This window comes from Cervus elaphus, chromosome 11 (assembly GCF_910594005.1).
Source record: "Cervus elaphus chromosome 11, mCerEla1.1, whole genome shotgun sequence".
Classification (NCBI taxonomy): Eukaryota; Metazoa; Chordata; class Mammalia; order Artiodactyla; family Cervidae; genus Cervus; species Cervus elaphus.
Window position 1 is genome coordinate 93556140 of NC_057825.1, and position 12426 is coordinate 93568565.

At 50.7% G+C, this 12426-nt stretch overlaps 1 protein-coding gene across 2 annotated transcripts in view; it reads right to left on the reverse strand.

The window, feature by feature from the left end:
- Positions 1-2629, reverse strand: part of GPR45 (G protein-coupled receptor 45) — a 41476-nt gene extending 38847 nt beyond the window's left edge. The window contains exons 1-2 of one of the 2 annotated variants that reach the window (XR_006343654.1): positions 2367-2629; positions 496-2027 (exon numbers count right to left, since the gene is read on the reverse strand). The gene's annotated coding sequence lies outside the window, so the exon portion shown is untranslated. Of the gene's footprint in view, positions 1-495; positions 2028-2366 lie in introns of those variants that run through there. The other variant, XM_043918489.1, reaches the window with a different exon arrangement.
- Between the last annotated feature and the right edge of the window lie 9797 nt (positions 2630-12426).

The following is a 12426-nucleotide window of genomic DNA, read 5'->3' on the forward strand; positions in this document are numbered from 1 at the left end:
CTCTAGTTGTGGTGTGTGGCTTCTCATTGCGGTGGCTGCTCTTGCTGCAGAGCATGGGTCTTAGGGTGCATGGGTTCAGTAGTTGTGGCTCCTGGGCTTAGCTGCTCCTCGGCAGGTAGAATCTTCCTAGACCAGGGATTGAACCAATGTCTCCTATATTGGCAGGCAGATTCTTTACTACTAAGCCACCAAGCAAGTCCCCAGTCCTATTTGCTAAAGGAACAGGCCAACCAGATTTAATGTGAGATACTGAAAAGAAATCAATCCAAAAGGAAATCAGTCCTGGATATTCATTGGAAGGACTGATGCTGAAGGTGAAGCTCCAATACTCTGGCCACCTGATGGGAAGAGCCAACTCATTGGAAAAGGCCCTGATACTGGGAAAGATTGAAGGCAGGAGGAGAAAGGGATGACAGAGGAGGAGATGGTTGGATGGCATCACTGACTCAATGGACATGAGTTTGAGCAAGCTCTGGGAGATGGTGAAGGACAGGGAAGCCTGGTGTGCTGCAGTCCATGGGGTCGCAAAGAGTTGGACACGACTGAGTGACTGAATGACACTGAAAAGAAATGATTTCCAAAGAAATTATTTTTCTATGTTGGGAACAGCCCAAGAAGCAGTTACATCTGGAAAAGGACACAGAGGGACACTCATGGACCACGGAGATTTTCTGTCTCTCGCTCTGGGTGGAGGTTATGTGGGGGTCAACATAGGTAAAGATTGAGCTGTACAGTGAGTTAAGTGTATAAATCATACCTCAGTAAAAAGAAAGAAGTTAGGGCTTCCCTGGTGACTCAGCGGTAAAGAATTCACCTGCCAATGCAGCAGACATGGGTTTGATCCCGGGTCTGGGAAGATCCCACCTCCTGCGGAGCAACTGAGGCCGAGCGCCACAGCTACTGAGGCCCACACGCCAGAGCCTGTGCTCCACAACAAGAGATGCCACCACAATGAGAAGCTCAAGCATGTAACCAGAGAACAGCCACCGCTGGCCGCAACTAGAGAAAAGCCCGCGCAGCAATGAAGACCCAGTGCAGCCACAAATAGATAATAAATAAAAATCATCTTTAAAAAAGGAGTCCTGCTACCCTGACTTTTGGGCAAGAACATTTCCAAGCATATCAAGATATGTAGGATTGTCTAGTTTATGTCCAGACGTCCAAGGCTCATTTCTAACCAGTGGGCAAAAACAGAGGGGACTTAGCTGCCTATTTTCTGAAAGTCACTTTTCGTAAGGAGCCGGTTTTGTGGGGCTCACCTCGGGCTGATGGCTCCAGAGCTGCGTGCGTGCTCCGGTCGGATCTGTGGTCCCTTGGACCAAGGGAAGGCCAGTTTGAAACAGCAAGGGAAACATTCTTGGGGCAGCATGAGAAACCTCATACATCCAGAGTAATGAGATCAATGGCCACCAACCGCCAAAAGCACTTTCCACATATGATGGGGCTCACTGGCTTCAGCCCACTTGGGTGGCTTTTCTACAAAGGACCTCTTCCTCGCCCCTATTCCTGGTTATTATTTTAGGAACGGCTTCATTTTCCTCATGTCTCCACTTACTACTGGTATTTTCACACCCAAAAGTTAAAAGAGAGAGAGAAAAAATTAAACTGCTGATTATCTAATTTAGTGAGGATATTACTTTATACTTGATCATCATCATCAACATCATCACCATCATTACCAAGCGAGGGGGAGTTTTTAATCAGACCTCTCCAGCACCAGAATTAGAAAAACCGAGAGCATGGAAGCCTGATTGCTACCTTAGTTAACCGGCCCCGGACAGACGACTGCACGCCCCTCTGATCTCTGATTTGAGGAGCTCTGACGCTTTTTCAAAGTATTACCAGTGGAAAGGAAATGATCTGATAAAGTAGTCTTTACACCGGGGAGAGGAGGTGGGGAAGCCGGGATGGGCGCCGGTCAGCGATGGTGATGGTGGTGATGGTGATGGTGGTGGTGACGCCGGCCCGGTCCTCTCCCGTTGCTTCATCACCGCCTGTCCTCTGTCTCCTGCGTCCCCGCGTGGCCTCTGCCCGGAGAAACACGGCCGACAGGACTCGCACCCAAGGCGCACGTCCGCAGGCGCAAGGCTGTAGCGCCCAGCGAAAGCGCAGTGTCCCCGAGCGCGGCGGCTCGGCACCTCCCCCACGACCCCTGCGCCTCCTCCGCGCACTCCCGCGAACCTCTCGGCGCCCTCTCGGCGGTGGCCCCTCCGCGCCCACCGCGCCCCGGCGCCGCCTGGCCGGGCGCGCACGGCCCGAGCCCGGGACAACCAGGCTGGCCCGCATCCCCCGCAGGGAGCGCCCCCGACCCGGGCCCGCTCCCCGCCAAGCCCGCCCCCACCCCCGCCCGGCCACCGGTCACTTACGCCTGCGCTGGGCCCTCCGCCCGGCTGCCCCGAGACAAAGGCTGCGCGGCCGCTGCGCTGCCGGCTGCTCCCCGAGCCTCGGCTGCCGGGGACACGGAGGAGGATGGGGCGGAGGAGACGGGGAGGAGGGGAAGGGATCGCAGGGGAGGGGCCGCCGCACCACCGGCCTCCGGGCTGGGGCTGCGAGACCCAAGCCCTTCTCCCAGGCCCGCCGCGCTCCCGGGTCCTCGGCCTAAACCTCCCCCAGGGACCGGGGTACCGCCCCTCGGGGGGCGGAGTGAGAGGAAGAGGATGGAGGGAGATGTGTGTGTGTTCCTCCTTCCCAATCTCGAGCCTCTCCATCCACCCCCGCGCCCTAGCCAGCTTTGGAAAGTGCCGGCCTCGGCTTCACCTGGGCAACCCTGCAGGCGCTCCCAACCCACCCCCTTCACCGCCCGCGCCTCTTCCAAGAGGGACGTCAGCCCATTTCAGGGAGAGCAAAACCGAGGCCAGGCGGGGCTCGCTGCGGGGGAGAAGGAGGGGAGCCAGCTCTTTAACAGAGGGACCCACCTCTTTTACTTGTTTTCCTTCCCAAGGCGTGGTACCTGTCGGACAGACAGACGGGCAAGGTGCAGGGTGGCCACTGCGCTTGCCCTCTCTGGGAGACGTTACACTTCTCCCTGGCTGAGTGATTTGCATCTTGTTATGAACAGTAGCTTGGATTTATTTTTATTTTTAAAACTTTTTTATTACAGCATTTAAAAAATCAAAAGTAGAAAAAATTGTATCATGAACCCAGGAGTGCTCAGCTCCAGCCTGAAAGATTGTCAACATTTTCTTTCTTCTTTAATCTGCTCCCCACTTCCCCATCCCCCAGGCTAACTAAAGACTTAAAAAAAACCATGGTCACAATATCATTATCCTGTGCTACAAAATTAAGAATAATTTCTTAATATCATCTGACTATGATTATTGACAGCTGACTGATGTCATTTGCCTGGTCTGTTTTAGCCCTTTACCTGTGTGGCTCAGCCTTGGTGGGCCCTGACTTTCGCTAAAGCTGGTGGTGGACAGGTGGTGAGCTGGCAGTTACCTGCCTGCAATAGTTTGTGGAGCAGGAATCAGGGAACAGTGACCCCCTCCCAGGCCCAGACACTCCTTTCTGGGCCTGAACCCCTTGGGAATTTTGATCGAAGACCATCCTTCCAGAAAAAAAGGCACACAAAGAATTTTTAATTCCAGGAGTTTCACACTTATTAAATAGATAAATAACAAAGACCTGAAGGATGAGATAGTTGGATGGCATCTTATCTCAGGCAAGAATACTGGAGTGGATTGCCATTTCCTTCTCCAGGGGATCTTCCCCACCCAGGGATCAAACCTGCGTCTCCTGCATTGGCAGGTGGATTCTTTACCGCTGAGCCAGCAGGGAAGCCCAATGAACATGAACATCACCCAGACACCTGTCCGTCACCCACCAGGATTGGGGCAAGGGGTGCCTCCTGCAGCACGCACACAGATCACAGGCCGCCCTCCCAAGAAGTTTCGGCCCAAGACAGGGCCTCCCAGCCTTTGGCCTGGGCAACTCACACCTGTGCACTTCCCCAAGCCCTTCCTGGAGGCCGGACAGGGCCCAGGGGGGAAGGAACGTGCCCTGGGCTGGGGTGTCCCAGTCTCCCTGATTATGACCCCTTGATCCTGCCTCTTCTCCTCCTGGTTGCTCTGTATCTGCCACCCTGAGTGGGAAGCCTCCTCTCCTCTCTCCTTTCTCCCCCTCTCTTCCCCCACTCATGACTTCCTGTTTTCTTTTCCTGTCTCACAATCCGGATTGTACTGGTTTTTAAAACCATTTGCTGTACTTTGCTTGTATCAATGAGGGATGGCAAAGGTGAATAAAACCAAGATTAACGCTTTTGTAGAGTGAGATGGACAAGTGACACTCAACATCCAATTCTACTCAGGGGAGAGCAGCCCAATGGGAAGACTTCAGTGGAGAATATCTGAGGGATATTCAGGCCTATGGGCTTCCAAGGTAACCCTTCCAGTGAGCTGACTTATTGGAAGAAACCCTGATGCTGGGAAAGATTGAGGGCAGGAGAAGAGGGCGACAGAGGATGAGATGGTTAGATAGCAATACCAATCCCACGGACATGAATTTGAGCACACCCCGGGACATAGTGAAGGACGGGGAAGCCTGGCGTGCTGCGGTCCAGCGTGCAAGACTGAACCGCACGCTGACTGAACAACAGCCACCCAAGGTTACAGAGAGCGTTGCGGCATCGACTTGTTCTTTGGGGGACAGTCTGACACTCTGTGCCAGCTCTAAGGATGAACGATTAAAATGACAAAGAGCCTTAGTCCTGGTAAAGAAATAGGGTTTGGTTTAGCTAAATGGACAACCATGCAGTTGTGAAAGGACAACTCTTGGTAATGAATGGATTTCACAACCCTAATGATCAATTCACAGAAGATTAATAGAAGGAGAGCTGTATGTTATCAGGGCATCCACCTGTCGAGAAATGGGAAACTTATTGACACTGAAGATAAGCTCAGATAAAAGGCATTCCATCCAAACGGAGAGAAAATACTTGAAAAGAAGCCTAATGTTAGCAACTAAATGAAGGCAGTAAATACATTGTGGTTCCAGCCCACTGACTGTTATAGAGACCACAGATCATCGCAATGAACCGCAGATTATTAACCACCAAGTGCTCCGTGCGTCACAGAAACCTGAACCCTCACGTTCCTGCATCAGAGGAAATCGGCTGTCCTGACAAGGGAGCCTTCACACCTTAGCTGGAAACTAAGAAAGTTGAGATGATCATACGGGTGAGGTGTGCTCTGCGTCCCCACCCACTGAATCTGGATGGGCTTGGGGTGGCTTCGGCCAACAGAGAACGGAGGAAGGGTCCAGTGGGGTCTTCTGGGACAAGATCGTCAAGAGGCATGTGGCCTCCCTCTGGGTCATTTGGAGCACTCACCCTCCAGAGCTCCCCCTTGGGATAAGCCCATTCAGAACATGGCCACCCGGCTGGGAGAAGTCTGAGCCACATGGAGAAGTCACGAGAGGTGCCCAGATCAGCAGTCCCAGACTTCGAGCCCTCCCTCCCGGCCCAGGTGCCTCCCAGAGATTCCGGGGCCCAGCCTTCAAGCTCTCTTCCTCCCTGTGTGTGTCTCTTTCTCCTTTCTTTTTCCTTCTTGTCTTTCCTCTTTCCTTCTCTAGTAATTTCCATTTGCAAGACCCGACCCCTCTCTGATATATAGCCAATGATGTCAGCTTCCTGCCAGCATCTTCCAGTTCTTTCCTGGTGATAAAATCCCAGCGCAAACCTTTGCCACACATAAACCTTTGCAGTTTCTAGAACAGGAGGTGTGAGGGGGAAAGGAAAGCTGGGAAGGACCTTGGTGCCAGCCAGGGGCACCATCAGGACTAGGGTCTCAGTGTGGATGGCAAGGGTGGGGGGCGACACGGAGGCTGACCCAGAGCCACTCCGCACAGCCTGTTTGCACAGGTGTTAGTTTTACTCTGCTGGACAGGCTAGTTATAAACCCAGTAATATGGAGGACAGACTACTCCAGGAAGGCCCCGTGATGCCCGTCCCCCCCTCCACGGGGTAGAATCTGCTCTCCTGAGTGTGGGGGACTGGTGCAAACAACCGAACCTCAGTTTGGACAGGAAGGAGACAGATGTGTGCTCTCTGGACGTGTGTAAAGCAATCAGCTCAATGGTGAAGCTCCCGCCTCGGAGCTCAGAGCACGTGCGGTATCTGCTCTCCGGTCAACAGCAGGTTTGGGGGCGCAGAGCATCCAGGATGCCCAGGAAGCCAGAAGAGGGTGGGCTGGGGGGGTCTGTGTGTCTGGAGTCCTGCCCCCTCAAGTCCCCCAGGCTGACAATGTGCTCAGGAACGTGGTTGGGACCCAGGGAAGTAGCTCGCACTTTGCCGGTTAGATGCTCATCCTGCAACTTGGTTATTTCATCTGAATCGAATCCCCAGAATATTAAACACACACATAATCAAATGTAAGTACAAGCCCGCATTTGAAAGTCAAATATAAAGAGTTTCTGCATTTGTATCATTTTGCATTATCCAGGCTTCTGCTTTCATCCGTGGGAATGAATAAATAAGAGTTGTCTGAGACCGAAATAATTTTCTGGGCAAAGTAGAATGAATGTGTTAAAATGAAGGGGGAAAAAAAAAAGAAAGAAAAAAACACCAAGCCTCTGAAAATGAAGAGCTTTTCACCCAAGATGGAGTTGGGAGAGATGGAATCTGCCTGTTACTTTCAATTTTGATCATCTAGCCTTTTGTCATCAGTGTAATGATAAGGCTTCACAGAACATCTCGAAGGGAGGATGAGGCCAAAACAGCCCCAGACCTGAACCCTAGGAAACAGTAGCCTCCAATCAGCTCCCCTCAAGGTTCTTATGAAAACCAAATTTTGCTTGATAACTTAATTAATATGTTCAGAGGAAGCCTGAGAAAGCCACTTCCCACCTAAAACCCTAAGTTAGCAGGATGTTAATTCAAATAAAGGAGATTCTGCAGTTTGTGTCCTCATTCCATTTTTAGAAAAGAGTAGACATTTTCTGGATACCCCAAGTGGCTCAGCAGTAAAGAATCCACCTGCAATGTGGGAGACCTGGGTTCAATCCCTGGGTCAGGAAGATCCCCTGGAGGAGGGCAGGGCAACCCACTCCAGTATTCTTGCCTGGGAAATCCCATGGACAGAGCAGTCTGGTGGCCTGCAATCCATGGGGTCACAAAGATTCAGACATGACTGAGCAACTGAGCATGCATGCATGATTATAGACCTTTTCTAGCTCGAGGCATTTTGGAAGCCTTCTAAACTGGGGAGAGAGAAATTATTAAAAGGGCTTCCCAAGTTGCTAAGCAGTAAAGAATCTGCCTGCCAATGCAGGAGATGAGGGTTTGATCCCTGGGTTGGGAAGATCCTCTGGAGAAAGAAATGGTCACCCACTCCAGTATTCTTGCCTGGAGGGTCCCATGGACAGAGGAGCCTGGTGGGCTACAGTCCATGGGGCCGCAAGGAGCTGGATACTACTGAAGGGACTAAAAAACAACAACAAATTGTTAGAAAACTGTTTCTCTTCTGACAACTTGGTATCTCTCATCTTGGCTTATCTAAGAACCCCTATCTGTATTTTCAAAAATGACTTTCTCAATAACATTTATGTAAGAACTAGTTCTATTTTAAATTGCACAGGCATCTCCCCTTGTCAAAGACAACAGGTACTTTGATTAGCGAAATGGAATCAGTGGGTTGAAACAGCATTTCTACGTGGGCCACCTGGATTTCTGCTGCTTCTCTGAACATGGAAGATCGCTTCTTATTGTGAGACACAACATCTGTACAGGCGTGTGCAGCTGAACGGATCATTCTCCCGGGGACACTGGGTGCCATCACTGTGGAGACCAAGAGAGAGAACTCCTTCAGCACCCAAGGCCCCGCCGGGCTGGCTCCCCACCCACAGCCCCAGACTTCACCTGCAGTCCTCCACGTGCTTTCCTTCTTTTCCTATAATTGACTTGTTTACTGTTGGCTGTGCTGGGTCTTCCTCGCTGCGAAGGCTTCTGTCGAGTTGCGGCGAGAGGCGGCTTCTCTTTGTTCGGTGTGTGGGCAGGCTTCTCTGGTTGCAGAGCATGGCCTCAAGGGCACGCAGGTTTTAGTAGCTGTGGCCCATGGGATTAGCTGCTCTGAGGCAGGTGGAATCTCCCTAGACCAGGGATTGAACCTGTGTCCCCTGCACTGGCAGGCGGATTCCCACCCATTGGGCCACCAGGGGAGTCTCATATCTGTTAATTTTTCACTCAGTGTAACGTGTTGAGGCTTACCTGTGTTGCTGGGTGTGTCCGTGGTTGACCCCTTGGTATTTCTGGGTAGCACTGCCCTGCAGGCTAGACCACAACTGTACGTCTGTTCATCTGTTGATGGATGTTTGGGGTGTTTCCAGGGTGGGACCAGTGAGAGAACAGTGTCAGTCACTCAGTCACGTCTGACTCTCTGCGACCCCATGGACTGTAGCTCTCCAGGCTCCTCTGTCTGTGGGATTTCACAAGCAAGAATACTGGAGTGGGTTGCCACTTCCTTCTCCAGGGGATCTTCCCAACCCAGGGATTGAACTCATGTCTCCTGTATTGCAGGCAGATTCTTTATCATCTGAGCCACAAGGGAAGTCCTACTGAGAGTAAAGCAACTACGAATTCGCCCACATACAAGTCTCTGTGTGGACGCAGTTTTAATTTCTCTTGGGTAATAACCCAGGCTGGGACCTCTCGGCCATATGGTTAGTGGTCAAGAAGCAACAGTTAGAACTGAACATGGAACAACAGACTGGTTCCAAATTAGGAAAGTAGTACATCAAGGCTGAATATTGTCACCCTGCTTATTTAACTTATATTCAGAGTACATCATGGAAACACTGGGCTGGATGAAGCACAAGCTGGAATCAAGATTGCCGGGAGAAATATCAATAACCTCAGATATGCAGATGACACCACCCTTATAGCAAAAAGCGACAAAGAACTAAAGAGTTTCTTGATGAAAATGAAAGAGGAGAGTGAAAAAGTTGGCTTAAAACAACATTCAGAAAACGAAGATCATGGCATCTGGTCCCATCACTTCACGGCAAATAGATGAGGAAACAATGACACTTTATTTTGGGGGGCTCCAAAATCATTGCAGTAGGTGAGTATAGCCATGAAATTAAAAGATGCTTGCTCCTTGGAGGAAAAGCTATGAGCGACCTAGACAGCATATTAAAAGGCAGAGACATTACTTTGCCAACAAAGGTCTGTCTAGTCAAAGCTATGCTTTTTCCAATAAGTCATGTATGGATGTGAGAGTTGGACCAAAAAGAAGGCTGAACGCTGAAGAATTGACGCTTTTGAACTGTAGTGTTGGAGAAGACTCTTGAGAGTCCCTTGGATTGCAAGGAGATCAAACCAGTCAATCCTAAAGGAAATCAGTCCTGAATATTCATTGGAAGGACTGATGCTGAAGCTGAAACTCCAATACTTTGGCACCTGATGCGAAGAATTGACTCATTGGAAAAGACCCTGATGCTGGGAAAGACTGAAGGCAGGAGGAGAAGGGGATGACAGATGATGAGATAGTTGGATGGCATCACCAACTCATGGACATGAGTTTGAGCAAGCTTTGGGAGTTGGTGATGGACAGGGAAGCCTGTATAGTACAGTCCACGGGGTTGCAGAGTTGGACATGACTGAGCGACTGAACTGAACTGAACTGTACAGATGCTGGCACAAGGCCACCCAAGGTCACCACATACATTCCCTGTCTTGGACACAGCAGCGACTTCTCCAACAAGCCCTGATTCCTTTCTAGTACAATACAGTATTTAGAAATCAGGTTGAGTACAGTCCTGCGCACAGCTGTGAGCAGTGGCTATGTCGGCAAGCATTGTTTTCAGTGGGTAAGTCCCTGTCTTAGCACTGCAGGTCACCTGGCCTCCTGGCCCCGGTGCAATAAACACCAGCATCACACCTCAATCACTGAGAAACACACACCCCCCCCCCAAAGGCCTCCCCCCATTTTCCATCCTGGAGAGAGCCACTGGTCCATACAACTTTCACCATCAAATGCACCTGTGATCTGCATCTGCGCTCTGGTTCCCTCCTGTCTAACAGAAGGGAGCTTTCTCCTGTCTGCGGTTACAGCCTCCTCTGTCCTCACTTCCCTGGCTTCCCCAGGGCTTCTCTCCTCCACGTCACCTCCTTTCCTAACATCTTCATCTCTTTCCCCGCTTCACTTCCTTCCTCACCTACACTTCCTCCATCTTCACTTCCTCCCTGCACCTTCACTTCCTTTTGTCATTATGGAAACACAAATTAAATCCACACTGAAATAACACAGAATGGCTAAAATAAAAACCAGAGACAGCACCAAATGCAGAGACGCTGGACCTCTCACATCTGGCTAGAGGGAATGTAAAATGGTTCAGCCCCCCAGCCAATAGTTCAGTCGTGTCTGACTCTTCAACCCCATGAACTGTAGCCCACCAGGCTCCTCTGTCCATGGGATTCTCCAGGCAAGAATACTGTAGTGGGCTGCCATTCCCTTCTCCAGGGGATCTTCCCAACCCAGGATCAAACCTGCATCTTCTGCAGTGGCAGATGGATTCTTTACCACTTTGCCACCAGGGAAGCCTCTAACAGTTCAGCAGTTTCTCATAAAACCAAACAGGCAGTGACCATGTGACCCGCACGCTTGGGTCTCTGTCCAGAGAAATGAAGATTTGAAAGTGAAAGTGAAGTCACTCAGTCATGTCCAACTCTTTGCAACTCCATAGGCTGTAGCCTACCAGGCTCCTCTGTCCATGGGATTTTCCAGGCAAGAATACTGGAGTGGGCTACCATTTCCTTCTTCAATGAAGACTTAGGTTCACACAAAATTACGTACCCAGAGGCTCACAACAGTTCTATTTGATCTCAGACTGGAGGAAAAATATTTTAAGTTAGGGGAACAATTAAAAATTAGCCATATTCACCAGTGCTTGCAAAAATAGCCTCCCCCACACACAACAAAATAAAGTCAGCAGCTTAAAAATGTCTTTTAGGAAGTTATTTCCTGCTTTGTAGTTGATGCAAACCAGCGGATAATCAGGGAAAGTTCTTGTGTGATGAAAGGGGAAGTTTTCCATTTAATGTATTCATGTTCCAGGACTTTCTAACCCCTGAACAAACTTTTGAGACATGAGAGGAGGGGGACATCCCTCCGATTTAAGTATAGAGGCACTGCCGGACTCGCCAGGAGCCGCACACTTCCTTCTTGATAGCATCCTGATGCCTCTCATCAAACAGATGAATTGGCAGGAATTAACACTCAGCTTTATTTCTTGCCTTTCTCATTAGAAAAACCCATAAACTTTACCTGTTACTTATGCTAATGTTTTTCAAAAAACTTTGCTGCCTTATTTGCATAATATCAAAACATTGCTTGAAATCTTACATTCGTCTTAGTTAATTTCAAGCTCAGAGACATGTGAGCACCAGGATGAGCTAAAACCTCTGGAACTCCACACTTAGGACTCCATCGCATGCAGACAGCATTTTGTTTCTCCATCATCTGTTGATGGCACTTGGGTTGTGACCACTTTCTGTAAATTTTAGAACCGACACAACAGCCTGGAGAGAGGGTGAGGCCCCACTGCACTGCCCCACGAGCCATCCATCCTACCTGCGGGACGCTGACGGTTAGGAACTGGGTCAACAAAGAGACGACGGCCGACACTTACAGAGAAGCGGCAGAAGGGCAGGAAGACCCAGACTCCAGGGTGAGAGAAAGCGTCTGGAAGGATGAGATCCAGGCCTCACAGAGAGCAAGTGAAAGGGCCTCTGCAATTAACACCCTGGTGATACTGGAAAAGGCCAGTGCCCCCAATGCAATGGAAGCATCCTGGGCCTGGGCCTGGCAGAGCAGGGTGTATGTGGGCTGTGGAAGGATGTGGACGGGCACCAGAGGAGGGGAAGTGGGCAGGGGCTCTGGGGGGATCCTGGGAAGCAACAGGCACAGTCCCACCAAGGAAAGGAGCCGTGCAGACCTCCTGGGACCCGGAGACCGGAGGCCAGGCTGAGCAGACGAGACTCGCTCTCAGCAGACGGACTCCTGAGAGCAGAATGGAGCTGGAGGAACAGCTCGGTGTCCTTGTCCACCATGTAGAGCCCGTAGAGTCTTCCAAAAAGGAAATGGTCAGTGTTGACCTTGGCCATGGGGCTGGCACATGCACCCCAGAAACGGCAGGGTGCTCTGGGGATAAAGTCACAATTCACGCCAGTGACCTGATAAAGGTAGTTCAGGCACTGACCCTAAGTGTGTGCTTAGCCACTCAGTCATGTCTGACTCTTTGCGACCCCATAGACTGTAGCCCACCAGGGTCCTCTGCCCATGGGGATCCTCCAGGCAAGAATACTGGAGTGGGTTGCCATGCGCTCCTTCAGGGCATCTTCCCAACCCAGGGATCGAACCCAGGTCTCCTGCATTGCAGCTGATTCTTTACCATCTGAGCCACCAGGGAAGCCCGACCCTAAGGGTAAATGAA